This window comes from Scyliorhinus canicula, chromosome 18 (genome assembly GCF_902713615.1).
Source record: "Scyliorhinus canicula chromosome 18, sScyCan1.1, whole genome shotgun sequence".
NCBI lineage: Eukaryota > Metazoa > Chordata > Chondrichthyes > Carcharhiniformes > Scyliorhinidae > Scyliorhinus > Scyliorhinus canicula.
This window is the reverse complement of record NC_052163.1, coordinates 88,676,384-88,695,535: the sequence shown is the minus strand read 5'-3', so window position 1 is coordinate 88,695,535 and position 19,152 is coordinate 88,676,384. Positions and strand designations below refer to the sequence as shown.

General features: G+C 47.1%; 1 long non-coding RNA gene across 8 annotated transcripts in view; it reads right to left on the bottom strand.

Annotated features, from left to right (window-relative positions):
* Nucleotides 1-559: 559 nt before the first annotated feature.
* Nucleotides 560-19,152, bottom strand: part of LOC119953319 — a 148,452-nt gene continuing 129,859 nt past the window's right edge. For all 8 annotated transcript variants that reach the window (XR_005457993.1, XR_005457989.1, XR_005457992.1 and 5 more), the window contains 2 exons: nucleotides 7,279-7,643; nucleotides 560-906 (listed from right to left, as the gene is read on the bottom strand). This is a non-coding gene — a long non-coding RNA (uncharacterized LOC119953319). The remainder of the gene's footprint in view (nucleotides 907-7,278; nucleotides 7,644-19,152) is intronic.

The window sequence follows — 19,152 nt, the reverse complement described above, 5'->3', positions numbered from 1 at the left end:
AGAACGAGGAGGAGAGATTATAAGTATGGAGAAACCAAGGCTGGAGAAATTATCTGCACAAAATAAGACTATTTGTCCCAATGTGCCTGTGCCAACTCTATGTCCAGACCAATCTGAAATGGATCCTTTGCCCCCTCTCCTCACAATCCTGCAACACCTTCTGCTTCTAACCCATTTTTTCTTCATTTCCTGTGGCAAAAATTTCCGCATAGACACATCTCCTTGACTCTCACCTCGCTCCCTTCATTTTAAGTTGATGACATCTGTCCTCTGACTTTCAAACTTCAGGAAGTAATCTTCCTCTGAACAACAACTCTGTTTACAGAGCACCTTTAATATTCTAAATGTTCCAAGGCACTTCACAGGAGTGTTATCATGGGTGGGCGTCATAATTTTTCAAAGCTCTCTTAGGTTTTTAAGCTGTATGACACCCTCGGCGCTGTCAATTCCAGCCCCACTTGACCCGGAGTGGCAACACAATCGATTTAACCAATAATCCTTGGAAAAATACCAAAGGCTTTGGCCCTTGGCTGCCCAATAATTACAGTCACCAGGCTTGTAAATTTAAACACAATTACTTTTTATTTATAACAAGAACTGTAATGAAATATGCAGCAAATATGACTGCTTAACTATTATCTAATTCCTAATCCACCACTTTAATTTATTCCTACCCTCTACACACATACACTAGACAAACAAACACAGAGGAGAGGGGAAGGGTGTAAAAAGAAATGACAAGTAAAAGTAAGAAGAATCTTTGTTTCAGGTGGTTGTCTGTAAGCAGACCTTCCTTCAAAGTAAGCTTTCAGATCCAGGTCTCTGTTTCCAGCCTGTAATCTTTCACGGTAGATTAATTCATTCAGGTTCTCTGTAGGTTCAGAAGTACATCAACTCACACTCTGACTGGAAAGAAAAAGAGAGAGAGAAAGAGACTCAGTTACTCTGAGTGTCCAGGATTCAAACTGCACTCCTTGGGTCTGTGTAAATCATTCCACTCGAGTGGGATCCAATCGCCACCTGTTACCGATACAATATGGCCTTTTGGCCAATTCATTGGCCACCAGCCAATCAATTGAACTGAGGCCCACTCCATCTCTCGGGTACCGAGAAGTCTGGGTTCTGCTGTCCAAAGCTAGCAGCACCATATACTATTTTGCAACTTCCTGAATTCCTCCTTCTCTCTGCTGCTTGACTTAAAGATACATGTCCATTAAGCATCTATGAACCAAAATGATAACAGCAAAAATAAAGAATGGAGGGGTAAGGGAATTATTAGGGAGATCCTGACAGAACCTTTACTGCACCAACAGAAATAGTCCCAGCATCTCAAATTTCTCCTCATATGCCTATGTTCCCACTCCAGCATCATTCTGGTGGATCTATATTGTGCCTGATCTATCACTTTACACAGCAGCCAGAACTATACCACTCTCTTTCTGTGGGCTAACGTTTTGCAAATTCATAATAACTTCTCAATTGACCTATTTATAAAACCCAAAATTAATGGTTTTATCAGCTGCACTCACACGTTCGTGTATCTGAAACAATTCAAGTCGAGAAAAACTTCAACAAAAAAACAAATCACAAAATCGTTATGAAAATAAAAGACAAATGAAACAAAGCATCGCAAGAACTGATCTCAGGACTTATTTAGAGCTCTTCCTCATGGGGACTCTCCTGGGAAATGCGTCAAAAAGGGACAGGCCAAGTGAGCAGCAGTATTTCTCAACTAGAGTACCTGTGAGTGGTGCCATCATAGAATGGGGGGAAAAATCAGCTGCTGATTAGATTATCTCACTGTTTTAATATTAGGCGCAAGGAGTGATTTTTTTTAATAGGACGTCAGATGATTTTCTTTTATTGTCCAGAGATCTTTTAAAACTTTAATTGGTTATTTCCTCACTGTAGTAATTTTGTTTTAGGGTCACTGTTAAAAATCTGTAATTTCAGAGCAGACAGAAGGGCACTTTTTACAGATCTCTTGTACTGAATTGGAACTCCAGAACTCCTTGAAGTGGTTCTCTGAACAGAAGTTTACCTTAATTAAGAGCCATTGATTGCTGACACACAGTTCTCCTCTGAACTCTCCAAAGTAAATGGGCCCAGCTCCACACAGTCGATAGCCACTTAACTCAATTCCTTTCTCATCTTCCACGGCCTCCTTCTGTGGCTCAGTAAGGATTGAAAGCTGGTTTAGCGCATCGGAATTCTAGTGGTTAATTTTAATGCTCAGGTAGGTTTGACTTGGGTGTGATGCCAGGAGGTAGGTGCCTCATCATATAAATATTTTAATGAGGATGCCTTCTTATTATCCGTTTGTGAGATATGAGCACTACTGCCAAGGCCAGCATTTGTTGTTCACCCCTAATTGCCCTCCGTGCAGCTAAGGGTCAACCATATTGCTGCAGGTCGGGAGTCATTTGTAGGTCAGACCAAGTAAGGATGGCAGATTTCCTTCCCTAAAGGGGATTAGTGAAACCGATGAGTTTTTATGACAATTGATGATAGTTTCATGTTCACCATTACTGAGTTCCAGTTTTTTTGTTTAATTAATTGAATTTAAATTCCACAAGTTGCCAGGGTGGGATTTGAACCTATATCACCAGGGCATTAGCCTGGGTGTCTGGATTGCTCTTCCAGTGACATTGCCATTAAGTCGGCAGCACTTCAGATTCCATTTGTGTTTCAAGCTGAATGCTGGTCAGCCTGTGTGTCCGGGACTCAGGGAACACAGTGGCTAAGGGAATGCGCAACTCTGCTTGGAGCATGTTAATGCTTTTTCAGCACTGCTTGTGGGCCAGGAGGAGCAGGTGTGTATTTCCCTGGACCACAATGCAAAAGTGTTTAACCTTCTGGGCAGTTAATCACCGTGTCCCCTCCCCATGTTATTGATCCCACTCCTCTCACACCCCTGTGCTGTCATTTCCCCGAATGCAACTGAACTCCTTCACGATCAGACCATCCACCCCCACCAGCACCCTGCCAATTACCCCTGCTCCCGGTTTGTCACCTCAGCCGCAGGATTCCCAAGCTGGTTCTCAGATGGGGGAAAAGCAAACATGTGAGATGTGGAGTTAAATGGCTTGAGCTTTTGAAAGGCAAAACAGAAATGCAGGCTCTCGCTTTGCATTTTTGGGGTCAACTGTCACATTTACTTCCATCCCCCTCAAATTGACCTCGGATGAACCAAACCTGATTCTTGCAAAGCAATTCCAATACTTGATACATTCTGCTTCCATTTCCCTGAATTAAGGGTCAGAAGATCCAGACTCAGGAGATGGAGGTTCAGTCTTCTTTGTAGCAAATAGCCTCTTAAGTGCAGGCCCATACCAGAGTGGAGGAAGGCGATGGTCTTCATTCAGAAAAACAGGGCACTAAGCTTAATTTGGTGGAACTTCTCCCAGAAACACCATTTAGCTTGAAACATTGTCAGTGCAATACAAAGAGAAAACTCCAAGTGGATCCATCTGGTTCATCTCCTACCATCCGGGGTAGTGCATGGTAACGATGATAATGAAGTTGTTCACAACTCATAGCAGAGCCAGACAAGAGGCAGGGAAAACCCCAACTGGTGAAGAGCTGTCCAAAGTCTTCCCAAGCATACTGTACTTATCAAAGATGGGGGCAGGAGTGGGAAAGCACCCTAATAATTCAGAAAGCTAATGAGATGCTAAGCCACTTACATTGTACAGGAGGTTGACTGAAGTGATTGCAAGAATGCACTGATTCTTGTGGCCCTTGTAAGGTCAGGGTGCTAACATTATGTTAACTCTATTAAGATTAAACAGGTGGAGCGTATTGATTGATTAAGTCTCTTGAGCACATGTAATAATAATAATCGCTTATTGTCACAAGTAGGCTTCAATGAAGTTACTGTGAAAAGCCCCTAGTCACCACAAAGGGATTGCTTGGGTTTGGCAGCTGGAGATATCTAATGCTGTATTGTGTCGCTAAACCTACTGCCAAGAAAAGGATATCTGCCTTGTTCCATTCTTCGTTATCTTCCTGAGATCCATTAAACAAATGAGTTGCCACAGTCTGCCTGCCAGGCGATGCTCACTGTGAGGAATGTATCTACTGGACAGTAAAACTTTCTTTTTGTGGCTTGGCTGTCTGGTAGCACAGCCCCTTTAAGGGGAGGGCCTTGAGGGTCTATGTGGTGGGGTCTGAGTCAATCGTGCGAACCCCGGCCAATAGAGCGCCCATACGGGATCAGGACAGCGGAGGGGGCGGGCAGAGTAAACCTTGGAGCTGGGGAGTGAACACCTGTACATTGTTACTCCGCGTCAATCTTGTGTTTGCCTTCGTCATCCTTAATAAACCCCTTTTTTGTTTACACCATACGCCACCAATGTATATACCTCGAGCCACCATGGGCTGAGAACTTGGCCTGATCACATGCAAAGACACTGGCATTCAGAGACAACTTTCTCCTCTGGTTTGAGAGACCGATTGGTCCAGAGTGACTGAAGTTTCCATGGACCTGCCACAGTTAAGAGTCAAGGGATGTGTGGAAGAGATTTGGGGTGTCCAGTTCTATTTAATTCTTATGGGGAGATGATGGGAAAGTGGGTCAAATAATCCAGAGATCCAGGTTAAAGTTCTGGGGGAACGGATTTGATAGAATCCCTACAGTGCAGAAGGAGGCCATTAGGCCCATCAACTCTACACTGACCTTCTGAAAGAATACCCCAATTAGGCCCACTCCCCCGCCCTACCCCCTGCCCCATCCCCGTAACCCCACTTAACCTGCACATTTTGGGATTGTGGGAGGAAACTGGAGCACCCGGGGGAAACCCACGCAGACACGGGGTGAACACCAAAACCCAACACAGACAGTCACCCAAGTCTGGAATTGAACCCGGGTTCCTGGTGCTGTGAGGCAACCGTGCTAACCACTGTGCCGCCATGCCATCCTATCAAATCCTATCACATCCAGCAGCTGCTGTAATTTAAATTTAGTGAATAAAATATGGAATATAAAGGTGGTCTGGGTAACGGTGACCATGATAACTACCCTGTGATTGTCATTAAAAACCAATCCGGTTCACCAATGCCCTTCAGGGAAGAAAACCTGCCACCCTTACCCGGCCTGACCTACATGTCACTCCAGACCCTCGGCAGTGTGTTTGACCCTTAAGTGCCCTCTGAAACTTGCCTCTGAACTCAGTTCAAGGGCAATTAAGGATGGGCAACAAATGCTGGCTCTGCTAGCAATGCCCACATCCCATGAAACAATGAAGAATAAAAAAATGCTGAATGTGGTCAAGCATTGATTGGTTAATAGCCAATCGCATTTTCCCCTGGATAAATAAGGAAGCGTTATTTTCAGAAATGTCAGGGAGGAACTGAAGAGGAAAAATAGATGAATAGAAGGGAAGCACTTCTGTCAAAAACGAACATGCTACAGATCCATTAACCTCAGTACATACCCATATCATTCTCTTATGATATACGTAGAGTGCATCCTGGTTACTAGCCTAGCTTAACATATTTACTGGGAAGCTTTGCTGCAGATAACCTCATCAAGGAACGCCAATTTGGTATCTACTTCACTGTAGAAATACTTATGATGATTTATGGAGGTAAAGGTTGAGCTTGTATTTTGAAAGAACGCTGGAATTAATTTTCCCTCCTGCTCCCATGGACCGCAGCTTGTTTCCATTATTATTCTCTCTCAGGGGAAGGGGTTACCTCATCTGTGGCTGCAATCTGCTCAGTCTATTCAGCGTATCTCTCAATCCACAGCATTGTACATTCACAGCCAGCTAACCCCACTTAAAACCACTGGAGCTAATTTTACTTGTTTAATATGAGCTCGCTGAAAAATGCACAGGCTCTCTGCTCCCATCAATTTAGAGGGACGGAACAGGCATAAACATTAGACAGGAAAACACAGGTTGGTAGATTTTACCGATGCCATACGATGTGATGTTTTAATCTTCATATTGAAGCTTCTTATACCTGGCCGCCACATCCAGGGATCGCCGAAAAACCAGATCAAAAACCCAAGGTTAATTGGGAGGGTTTGGGTGAGGATTAGGGTTAGATGGGAGAGGGGTTTGCTCTGGAAATTTCTTCTTTGATACCTTGAGGTGGTCAAAATTAGTCCGGGAGGCCGCATCGACCATGTCAGTAGCCTTCCACCTGTGTAAGATGATGGACGTACAGAAAGCCTGTTGGGATGGAGGTAGTTTTGATTTGCTGACGGCTGAAGAGACCAATCTGTGAGAGGCAGGTTCCGCCATAAATGCAGCATACAAAATTCTTGTCAAATGTGCCTGAGTGAGTGAAACTGCCCCTTGACCATGACTTAAATTATTTTGTACCTGTCTAGAACATGATATGATCTTTGAACCACAGTCTGTGTTCATCCCAACTCTTTCTTGAAGATAAACAGTGAACCAGTACTCAAATTACCTTCAAGAAATAATGTTGGCTGATCGTTTTGTTTGGGAAATTGCCACATACCCGTGATATACTGATAATCATGTATAGAGGCTTAAGATTTTAGATTTAGGTTTAGATTTAGATTTGCTGTCATGTGTACCCAGGTACAGTGGAAAGTATTGTTCTGCGTACAGTCCAGGTAGATCGTTCCATACATGAAAATCATAGGACAAAAAATAAATACACAATGTAAATTCATAGACATCAGGCCATATACGGACAGGGAGGGTGGAGTGAAGGGAGGAGGGACAGGGAGGGTGCAGTGAAGGGAGGTGTGACAGGGAGGGTCCAGTCAAGGTCTGAGGGTGAAGGTGTATGAAGGGTTGAGGGACAGGGAAGGGGTGAGTGGTTATGGCAAAGTGGGTTCCATTTTGAAAGATGGGGGGGAATGGCGAGGTGGACAGGGGGGCGGAGCTGCCGGTGACTGGTCCAAAGATGTGCAGATTAGGTGGATTGGCCATGCTAAATTGCCCTTGGTGTCCAAATAGGTTAGATGGGGTTACTGGGTTGCGGAGAAAGGGTGGAGACGTGGGCTTAGATAAGGTGCTCTTTCCAAGGGCAGGTGCAGACTTGATGGGCTGAATAGCCTCCTTCTACACTGTAAATTATATGATACTATGATCACTCCCTGAACCTGGGGCATGTCAGCAATGGCGGTGAATCTTGCTGCCCGATATCCTGGTGGGCCTGGTCCAGGCTGAAGGTTATGTAGGGCATCCGTCACATTGCAGATGCACCTGTGTGCGGAGGTTTGCGATATCCCACACAGGTCGCCGCCCGAGCCTGGAAAAATCCAAAGGCATAAATGTTTAGGGCGACTGTCACCTTGACGGCCACCGGGGGCGGGTGTCCTCCAAACCCACGTGGTTCCAGGTGTGCCATCATCTGCACAGTTGGCACACAATCTTCCTGGTTAGTCGAAGTCTTCGGCAGCACACCCGGTCCGGCAGCCCCTCGAAGGACAGGTGCTGACGCTATACACATGGCCTGGTGCAGTGCCACCTTTGCACCTCCTCCTCAGCCTGTTGGACGGCCGGCACTGGAGCCCCACTCACTGGCCCCTACTCTTCTGGGGTAGGCTCCTCTTGTGTGGGGTCCTCCCTAAGCTGGCTCTGTGCCTCCAGCCTACATCCATCCGCAACAGCAGCTGCGACCAGATAAACAGCAGGAATTGGTCCGAAATTCATTCTCTGCAGGGGAGGAAAAGAGAAGACATGTTAGCAAGAAGAGTATTCCTTTGCCCATCCAAATCCAACAGGTTACATAGTCACCCTGAGCTATACTGCTGTGCCACCTTTAACCCGTCTTCCCCAACCCAACTCCACTACCATCCCTGACCTGACCCCCTTGATATGTTGTTGTCTGCACTGTACTCCTGCCCCCAACAGTGAGTGGCACCTGGGAGGTGGTTGGTGGCTGACAGTAACCTTCTCCACCACATCGGGGAGCCTCTATCCTCATCACACATCCCTGTCAACAGAGGTACTGGTGGCTGCCGCAACCCAAGTCAGCAATAGGCTCTGTGACCCCTGACCTGTTTCTCCAGTCGGTCTACTGTGGGTGTCCTCATTCGGTGGGCCGTGTGTTATCTCTCCAGCAGGGTGGTACCTGGTTGTGCGGTAGAGAAGGTTACTGTCAGCCACCAATCGCCTCTTGTGTGTGGGCAGGTCCTAAAGATGGGGGGTGAATGAGGCAAGTGTGTGTCTGCTGGGAGCTTAGCTGCAGTATGGTGTGGGTCCTGGGTTTGACACATAAGTTGTGACAACTTGACAAGAGCAGGATGGATGAGAGCAGGGGCATGGTGGGCAGGCAGGGCTTGGAGTCAGCTGGTGGTCTTGAGGAGTGGGCTAGCTGATAATGTTATTGGGAGGATGCCAAAGGCCATGAAGCATGTGTCCTTTGTTTGGGGTCAACTCTGAAATTTCTTTGCTTCCCGTGCAGTGGGGTTACGTTTCTGATCAGTGCACTAAGGATTCACCTGAGGAAGGAGCAGTGCTCCGAAAGCTAGTGTTTGAAACAAACCTGTTGGACTTTAACCTGGTGTTGGAAGACTTCTTACTGTGCACTAAGGAGTGGCAGCACTTGATGTGTCACTAATTGAGCTTGGCCACGCCCATCCCATTGATGATACCAATGGGGTCTGAGGGCTTCCAGATGGGCAGCCCACATCCCCAGAGGCTCTCTGAACATTTACAGGACCCAGTGAGCAGTCAGCAGAGTGAACAACCAAAGGGGTGCTTTTAAATCACAAACTGCAGCAGTGGCAGTCTGAGCCAGCCCACCCCGAACCCATGGGGACACCACAAGTCCATGGGCTTGGCACCAAGCTGTCCCCTGCTACTCCTCGGCCTAGGCAGCCACCCGCCAACAGGCCCGACACGTTTGGAGAGTTTTTCAGAGTTCTCTTACCTTCTCACTCCATCTCAACAGCCATGGCACCTAGGCCCCCCCTTGCAAATACTTGAACCAATTCTCGGTCACATGACTGCCGCCTAAGAGGGACGGAGCACCGTGGAAGGACCCACGAATGATATTGAAATTCAAACAAATGATGTTCATCAGCATTGACGGACCAGGCATGGTGTCTGAATCGGTGCCGGGTGCAAACCTCAATTTTTCAATTTTGAGCAATTCTCCGCCCAATTGGCATTCGTGTTTCCGAAAGCAGAGAATCAAGCTGCTGATCTACTTTCGGATGGGTATTCTTGCATTCGAAGCAGGAAATGTTCACTGGACAGATTCCTAGAATAAAGGGGTTGTCTTATGAGGAAAGATCGAGCAGGTTGGGCCTATACCTTTTAGAATTTAGAAGAATGAGAGGTGACTTTATTGGAACATATTAGATTCTGAGGAGGCTTGACAGGATAAATCCTGGCAGGATGTTTCTCCTTTTGGGTGAACCTAGAACTGGGGACACAGTTTAAAAATAAGGGTGCTTCCAATTAAAGTTGGAGATGAGGGGGGATTACTTCATCAGAGAGTTGTGAGTCTTTGGAACTCCTTGTCACAGAGAGACTTGGGGGCAGGTCATTGCTTATGATAACAGAAGAATCTTTTGGGCAATAGGCATTGGATTAACACGTGCTGACAGATGAGTCATATATTCCAGTGAGTTCTTGATTTTAATTATATTTCCCGTGACTTCCTCAGCGTGGCAACCACGGATGAATTGGGTTGGGCACTTAATTACATGAAATTCATTTCCTTACCTATCTCATCCTTCCGACTCAAACCAGGTGGCATGGTGGAACAGTGGTTCGCACTGCTGCCTCAGCGCCAGGGTCCCATGTTCAATTTCCATCCTGCGTAACTGGGTGGAATTTGCACTTTCTCCCTGTGTCTGCGTGGGTTTCCTCCGGGTGCTCCGGTTTCCTCCCACAGTCCAAAGATGTGCAGGTTAACTGGGGTTACGGGAGAGTGGACCTAGGTAGGATGTTCTTTGGGAGGGTTGAACCAGACCCGATGGGCCGAATGGCCTTCTTCTGCACTGTCGGGATTCTATGATTGTGTCTTGTGGGGCGTGGTTGAGAGGCAGGCTTCTTGTCTCAGGCTTGACTTTTGCTCCTAATCTTCACTGTGATCCTTTGCTTTCAACATCTTTAAGCATCAGGTTTGAACAGGATTAGGAAAATAGTTTCAAAAAGAGAAATACGCATCTTCACTTATACATGTTATTCACTTTTGTTTCTTTCTCATGATCTATCTACATTACTGGATATAGTTTCCCCGTCTCTCCATATTTCTTCTGTGTGTTCCAAACAAATTACATTTTTGCCTGCCTCAGCCTAAGCAGTCCACATTTCTTCATAGAATTCTTCACCTTGTTATGTTCTTCGAAATGTGTCTTGATTTTAATAATCAGCCTCCATTGGGCTCTCTCATATTTCTTGCAGTCTGCCAGAGATTTAATCAATGCAAAAGTCCATCACTTTTGATTCAGCAAATCAAGCTGGTACACAGCCCACACAGGAATACACCGTACAGACCAGAGAAGTTGGGTTACAGGTGATGGAGCTATACAATTGTACTCTGAATCAACTAAAACCATGCAGCTTACCTGTACAGAGCACTGTTTATTTCCCCACTGGGGACAGTGGCGCAATGGTAATGTCACTGGACTAGGGTGAGTACTGCTGCCTCACAGCGCCAGGAACCTGGGTTCAATTCTGGCCTTGGATGACTGTCTGTGTGGAGTTTGCATGTTCTCCCCGTGTCTGCGTGGATTTCTTCTGGGTACTCCTGTTTCCCCCCCAACAATCCAAAGATGTGCAGTTTAGGTGGATTGGCCCTGCTAAATTGCCCCTTATTGTCTAAAAGATGTGCAGATTAGGTGGGGTTATGGAGTTATGGGTTAGGCCGGAAAGTGGGTCGGGATAGCGTTCCCTTTCAGAGGGTCAATGCAGACTCGATGGGCCGAATGGTCTCCTTCTGCACTGTAGGAATACTATGGTTCTAGTAATCTAGCGCTTCAGATTCATACTCTGGGAACATGGGTACAAATCCTACCTTGGCAACTGGAGAAATTAAATTTCAATTAATAAAAGTGGAATTGAAATGTGGAATTTCCGTTCATATCTGGTCTGGTCTACCTGTGACTCCCGACCCACATCAATATGTTTGATTCTTCTGAAATGGCTGAATAAGCCACTCCGTTCAAGGGCAATTAGGGATGGGCAACATGCTAACCTTGCCAAGGACTCCCATATTCCGTGAAAGAATAAATCAACAAATTAAAAAATACTGCTTGACATCCTGGTTGCCAGGTAATTGTCTTGAACTTAGTATCTGCAGCTGAGGTGCAATAATTTAATCCTCGTAGTGCCAGGTCTCCTCTTCTTCATTAATGATGCAGGAACGTTGGGTAATAAAAACCCAAGGAAGGATTTCCTTGCGAGGGAGGAATTGTAACAAAGATTCCCCAGACTGATCCCTGGGATGGTGGAACTGTCCTGTGAGGAGAGATTGAGGAGGCTGGGCCTGCATTCTCTCCAGTTTAGAAGAATGAGAGGTGACCTCCCTCATTGAAGTGTACAAAATAATTACAGGGATTGACAGAGTGGAAGCAGGAAGTATGTTTTCCCTGAGTGGGCGGGGGCAGGAATGTGAATGGGGGGAAGGCGTCTAGAACCAGGGGACAGTCTCAGAATAAGAGATCGGCCATTTTGGACTGAGATGAGGAGGAATTTCTTCACTCGGGGTATGGCGAATTATTGGAATTCTCTTCCCCAGCGACCTGCGGAGATCTCGCCATTCAGTCTGTTCAAGATAGGTTTCTAGATATTAAAGATATCAGGATGTAGAGATCATGTAGGAAAATAACATTGAGCCAGAATATCAGCCATTATCTAGTTGTGTAGTGGAGCAGGCTTGATGGGCTGCTATCCTACCCCTGCTCCTCTGTTCCCATTAACAGAGTACTGCTGGAATTCTTTATTCCATTACTATATTAAGATTTTGCTACTTGTTTCCAATCTCCAATCACCAGAAACATTGCCCACATTTGGACTGCTGCCTGAAAAATCCTTAAACTTGTAAGGAACAGCCAGTCTTGTCTCAGTGGACTTCAAATCACTTCTTCTCTGATGTGAGCCTAAGGCCTTTTACAATTTCTTACAAGTTAATCAAAGAACGATGTTTCCTCCTGCAGTCCCAGGAATGACAATGGGAGGTATTTCAGATATTTCTGACTGTGCATTTACAAGTGCCATTGAATCTGGCAACTGAACACAATCTCTTGGGATTTACAAAAATGCACTGACAGTTCTGGGGCTGGATTCTCTGCAGCCCCGTGCCGAAATCCACTTTTACGCCTGAATTGGGCTCGGCGCCGCTCCCACGAATCTCCGGTCCCCGGAGAATCGGCCGTGCGCGATATATGCAGCGCGACTGGGGGGCCATTGCCTGAGGCCCTTCCAGCGATGCTCCGGTCCCAAATGGCCGGATTCCCGACGGTGGGCACCGATCGCGGGCAGCGGGTCCGATTCCCGCGCACTCTTTGTCCTTCCGCCGCCCCGCTGTATCAATTCACGGGGCGGCTGAGGGGCATCCCGGCCCGCGCATGCGCGGGTTTCGCGCAAATGCGCAATGACGTCATCCGCGCATGCGCGGGTTGGAGTCTTCCAATCCGCGCATGCGCGGCTGACGTCATGCGACACATCAGCCGTCGCAAACTCTGGCAAGCGGGCTTAACGAAATTCGTTAAGCCCGCGATGCCGGAGTTCACGGCCGCGGCATACTAGCCCCGACTGGGGACCAGAATCGGTTCCCGGTCGGGGAGGGGGAGGCTGGCGTCAAACCCGCCCGGTTTTGACGCCAGCCTTACGATTTCTCCCTTTCTGGGAGAATCGCGCCCTAAGTACTGGGGGGGGGGGGGGGGGGGGGGGGTGGGGGGAGCTCATGGGCGGCCGGGGCGGCGATCGGGCGTGTTATATGGAGCGGTCCATGTCCAGGTCCACCGTCTGAGTCCGCCATCGCGTTCAGCGTGGCCGTTGGAGGCCGCCGCTGTGTGCATGCGCGGGCTCGGAACCAAAAGTGCGGCCCGTATCCACAGCTAAAGTTATGAGAAGCATTCTGGGGCCCTGCCAGTCCCCTGCAAGTTGGAGAATAGGTCTTGATTTTTTTAAGGAAAGTCTGGCGTGAAACGCCAGCGTTTTTACGCTGGCGTGGGGATATAGCCCCATTTTTGGAGAATCCAGCCCATGGTTCTGCCAATGGGATCCCTTGTTTTATTTGACTGACGTGCCCAATGCTGTGATACCAATGCCGATCTGGCACTTGAAGAGCGACTGGGGTGAAAATACCAATGTTCCCTTTCTGGCTTGTCACTGGGATGGACAGCCAGTGAATTTACCTAATGTTTTGGTGGTGTGTCTTCCTCTTTTTCCAATTTTTAAAACTTTAACTCCTTGCTGATGTTCGGTTACATGCGAGCTGGTCACTCTCTCGATGGGCACAGGCCGACAATTTGACCACAAGAAGCAGTGCAAATGAACTATCCTATCTTTACCCAGTGACCATACGCATGTATTCCCAGTGGATAGGTATCAGGCGAGAGAATCCGAGCTCATTTTCTCCTTCCCTAAACAAGGCCACTGAGCCGATTGCAGACTCAAACCCTGTTCGCACGCAGTGAACTCAGCACAGAGCAGATATTGAACTTGCGATCTTTCTTGTCCATATAAGTCAACTATTCACTTGCTAAACTTACTTGGCCATCAGCGCTATTCCTTTCCTCACCTAAAGTATTCTGCGGATTCTCTTTCGGCAGGATCCTCCGCCCTGCCGGCAGCGCACCCATGGCATGTGGTAGCCCACAGACGGAAACCCCATTGGCTGGCCGTGAGAATGGAGAATCCCACTGCTGGCAGGGTCATGCCTTGCCGGAAAATGGGACTGGCGGGACAGGGAATACCACCCATTGTCTTTTGGGTACCTTTCCACAGAACTACAGTAGCCAGGCAGAAGTGGCCATTCTTCAGATCTGAACCTAAGCAGCAAGTGCATTGGTGCTCCCCCCCCCCCCCCCACCCACCCCCATCACCCGTGCCCACATCCATCAGACAGCATCACATCTGAGCCTCATTCACTCCACACTCAACATCCAAAAATGTATAATGGTCCAAGAGGAAAGGGTCACAGGACTGCAGATCGGGGTTGTACCTGCCCAGACCCCACATCCTGTATCGCCTAATAGAAGACGGCATTTTCCTGCCGTTCCCGTCAGTGGGATCGTCCGGTCCCTCCGTCGGTGAGCCTCTGCCGCAGGTTCCCCAGTGGCGGAGGAGGGCACGAACAATGGGAAGCCCCGTTGACAATGGCAGGACTGGATGATCCTGCCATCGGCCAATAGAGGGCCACCACCCACAGTGAGGGTGAGGTCAATCCCTCCCATGAGGGCCAATCACTTAACGTTGCTCGACTGAGGGAACTCGAGACTCAAAGCAATGCGACGACGCCCTCCCTTCCTTTCCCTGCCTCTCGGAAAAACGTCATTCCCTTCATCCATTCTGTGAATTATTTATTAAGCCCAATTCCCAAGAGGAATGAATTGCAGAGAATATGATGTGTTTATGCATGCAAGCCGTGACATTTTTGAAATTGAATTGAAAAGGGAAGTATGAAGTAAAAATAAAAAGTTCCTGCATTTGATATTGACTCCAAAAGCTCCTTCTTTTTGATGTTACTGTTTACTGTCTGTGCTCGCCTGGGTTTCAGAGATAAGACAAGTTGTTTGCAAGTGTTGGGTATGGAGCGCAAATTGAAGCAGGAGGGAAAATGGCATCATTAGTGACTAAATTGGGCTGAAGATCAAAGGGAAGCGTTCACCAAAAAAATACCCCAAGGTGTTATTGACCAGGAAGATTTGAACTATTAGTAAATCTGTATTCTATTTGGCCAAAGTAATTCCTCCATTCCGGCTGGTGATGCTAACAGAATGTTGTTCTGCTCCAATCTGTCATGAGGTGGTGGAGATGAAAGTGATACAATCTGCATGAATAATCGGATGGCTTGTTATGTACTGTTTGACACGACAACAGTGCTGCAGTTAGAGCATCCTATCCACAGGCTGAGGATGTAACAAGAGTTATGGTGGAGAGAGAAACGTTATCCTTTGCAGAATAGTAAAATATTGTCCTCACGTGTGAGCCATTTGATGCCTCGCTTATTCGAAAAGACACTGGTGTGGGGGTGGGCGGGGGGGGGGGGGGGGGGGGGGGGGGTGGTGACACCTCATCTGGATATATAGGGCTGGATTCTCTGGCTCCCCAGGGCCAGGCAAAACCCAGGGGCCGGGGATGCGCTGCCGGCAGGTAAATTGAAACGCAACGGCCTGAGAATTCCGGTCATAATGCTGTACGGTGTTTCGTCAGTTCCATTAAGGTTTTTGTATTTTTATGTCGGCCAACAGTATATATTAACGACCGAAAACTATGTACACGAGTGCTAGAGTTACTGGGTTACAGGAATCGGGTGGGTGAGTGGGTTTAGGCAGGATGCTCTTTCAAAGGGCCGGTGCTGACTCGATGGGCTGAATGGCCGCCTTCTACGCTGTAGGGATTCTATTCTTGTTTTTGCACATGTCTTTGTCCACCACTACACTGACCCCTGGGTGCGGGTCATGTGTTCTCTTACATCACTTTGTGGCCGGCACAGAATTCAGTCCTATGTTAACCCTTTATGTGCCTTATATTACATCTCCAGCCCAAGCCTTTATGCAACATATCACGAGTTATCCCAGTTTACCCCATGTAATACATCATTAAGATTACCTCGTCTCCTCCTTTCAAGTCTCTAAATTCATAGATTCAGGTGGTCTGGGGCCTTGAAACTCTCCCATATATTTTCTCACTACTGTCGGAGGAGTGTAGGCTCTGCCATTATAGGTAAACTGTTGAATTGGGGGTTATTCTGGTTTAGATGCAGAAAAAACTGCAAAAACTCAGCAGGACTGGCAGCACCTATGGAGAGAGAAGCAGAGTTACATGTTTCAAGTCTGTATGACTCTTCTTTGTAACAGATTGTTCTGGCATCTGGCTGTCTTTTCATTCTCTTTTCCCGTTTTCTGCATTGAATCACTCTTTGTTGATTCTCCAATGGTAACATAGAACATAGAACATTACAGCGCAGTACAGGCCCTTCGGCCCACGATGTTGCGCCGTCCTGTGAAACCCCTCTAAAGTCCCTCTACACTATTCCCTTATCGTCCATATGCCTATCCAATGACCAATTGAATGTGTTTAGTGTTGGCGAGTCCACTACTGTTGCAGGCAGGGCATTCCACGCCCTTACTACTCTCTGAGTAAAGAACCTACATCTGACATCTGTCCTATATCTATCTCCCCTCAATTTAAAGCTATGTCCCCTCGTGCTGGACATCACCATCCAAGGAAAAAGGCTCTCACTGTCCACCCTATCTAATCCTCTGATCATCTTGTATGCCTCAATTAAGTCACATCTTAACCTTCTTCTCTCTAACGAAAACAGCCTCAAGTCCTTCAGCCTTTCCTCATATGATCTTCCCTCCATACCAGGCAACATTCTTGTAAATCTCCTCTGTACCCTTTCCAATACTTCCACATCCTTCCTATAATGTGGCGACCAGAACTGCACACAATACTCCAAATGCGGCCGCACCAGAGTTTTGTACAACTGCAACATGACCTCATGGCTCCGAAACTCAATTCCTCTACCAATAAAAGCTAACACACCGTACGCCTTCTTAACAACCCTCTCAACCTGGGTGGCAACTTTCAGGGATCTATGGACATGGACACCGAGATCTCTCTGCTCGTCCACACTACCAAGAATCTTACCATTAGCCCAGTACTCTGCCTTTCTGTTATTCCTTCCAAAATGAATCACCTCACACTTTTCTGCATTAAACTCCATTTGCCACCTGTCAGCCCAGCTCTGCAGCTTATCTATGTCCCTCTGTAACTTGTAACACCCTTCTGCACTGTCCACAACTCCACCGACTTTAGTGTCATCTGCAAATTTACTCACCCATCCTTCTACGCCCTCCTCCAGGTCATTTATAAAAATGACAAACAGCAACGGCCCCAAAACAGATCCTTGTGGCACACCACTAGTAACTGGACACTAGTCAGAGCATTTCCCATCAACCACCACTCTTTGTCTTCTATCAGCTAACCAATTTCTGATCCAAACTGCTAAATCACCCTGAATCCCATGCCTCTGTATTTTCTGCAATAGCCTACCATTGGGAACCTTATCAAACGCTTTACTGAAATCTATATACACCACATCAACTGCTTTACCCTCATCCACCTGTTTGGTCACCTTCTCGAAGAACTCAATGAGGTTTGTGAGGCATGACCTACCCTTCACAAAACCATGTTGACTATCTCTAATTAAATTATTCCTTTGTTTATACATCCTATCTCTTATAAAGCTTTCCAAGACTTTTCCCACAACAGAAGGAAGGCTCACGGGCCTATAGTTGCCGGGGTTATCTCTACTCCCCTTCTTGTACAAGGGGACAACATTTGCTATCCTCCAGTCCTCTGGCATTATTCCTGTAGACAAAGATGACTTAAAGATCAAAGCCAAAGGCTCAGCAATCTCCTCCCTAGCTTCCCAGAGAATCCTAGGATAAATCCCATCTGGCCCAGGGGACTTATCTATTTTCACACTTTCCAGAATCGCTAACACCTCCTCCTTATGAACCTCAAGCCCTTCTAGTCTAGTAGCCTGTATCTCAGTATTCTCCTCGACAACTTTGTCTTTTTCCTGTGTGAATACTGATGAAAAATACTCATTTAGCACCTCTCCTATCTCCTCGGACTCTACGCACAACTTCCCACTACTGTCCTTGACTGGCCCTACTCTTACCTTAGTTATTCTTTTATTCCTGACATACCTATGGAAAGCTTTAGGGTTATCCTTGATCCTACCTGCCAAAGACTTCTCATGTCCTCGCTTGGCTCTTCTTAGCTCTCTTTTTAGAGCATTCCTAGCTAACTTGTAACTCCCAAGCGACCCAACTGAACCATCACGTCTCATCGTCACATAAGCCTCCTTCTTCCTCTTGACAAGTGATTCAACTGCTTTAGTAACCCATGGTTCCCTCACTCGACCACTTCCTCCCTGCCTAACAGGTACATACTTATCAAGGACACGCAGTAGCTGTTCCTTGAACATGCTCCACATTTCCATTGTGTCCATCCCCTGCAGTTTTCCTCTCCAGGCGATGCATCCTAAGTCTTGCCTCATCGCATCATAATTGCCTTTTCCCCAGCAATAACTCTTGCCCTGCGGTTTATACCTATCCCTTTCCATCGCTAAAGTAAACGTCATAGAATTGTGGTCACTATCACCAAAATGCTCACCTACCTCCAAATCTAACACCTGTCCTGGTTCATTACCCAGTACCAAATCCAATATGGCCTCGCCTCTTGTTGGCCTATCTACATACTGCATCAGGAAACCCTCCTGCACACATTGGACAAAAACAGATCCATCTAAAGTGCTCGAACTATAGTGTTTCCAGTCAATATTTGGAAAGTTAAAGTCCCCCATAACAACTACCCTGTTATTTTCGCTCCTATCCAGAATCATCTTTGCAATCCTTTCCTCTACATCTCTGGAACTTTTCGGAGGCCTATAGAAAAGCCCTAACAGGGTGACCTCTCCTTTCCTGTTTCTTAACTCAGCCCATACTACCTCAGTATTCGAGTCCTCATCAAATGTCCTCTCAGCCACCGTAATACTGTCCTTGACTAACAATGCCACCCCTCCCCCTCTCTTACCACCTTCCCTGAACTTACTGAAATATCTAAACCCCGGCACCTGCAACAACCATTCCTCGCCCTGCTCTATCCATGTCTCCAAAATGGCCACAACATCGAAGTCCCAGGTACTAACCCATGCCGCAAACTCACCCACCTTATTCCGGATTCTCCTGGCATTGAAGTAAACGCACTTTAGACCACCTTCCTTCCTGCCGGTACACTCCTGCAACTTTGAAACCTTACTCATGACCTCACTACTCTCAGCTTCTTGTGTACTGGAGCTACAATTCAGGTTCCCAATCCCCTGCTGAACTAGTTTAAACCCTCCCGAAGAGCATTAGCAAATTTCCCCCTGAGGATATTAGTACCCCTCTGGTCCAGGTGTAGACCATCCCGTTTGTAGAGGTCCCACCTACCCCAGAATGAGCCCCAATTGTCCAGGAATCTG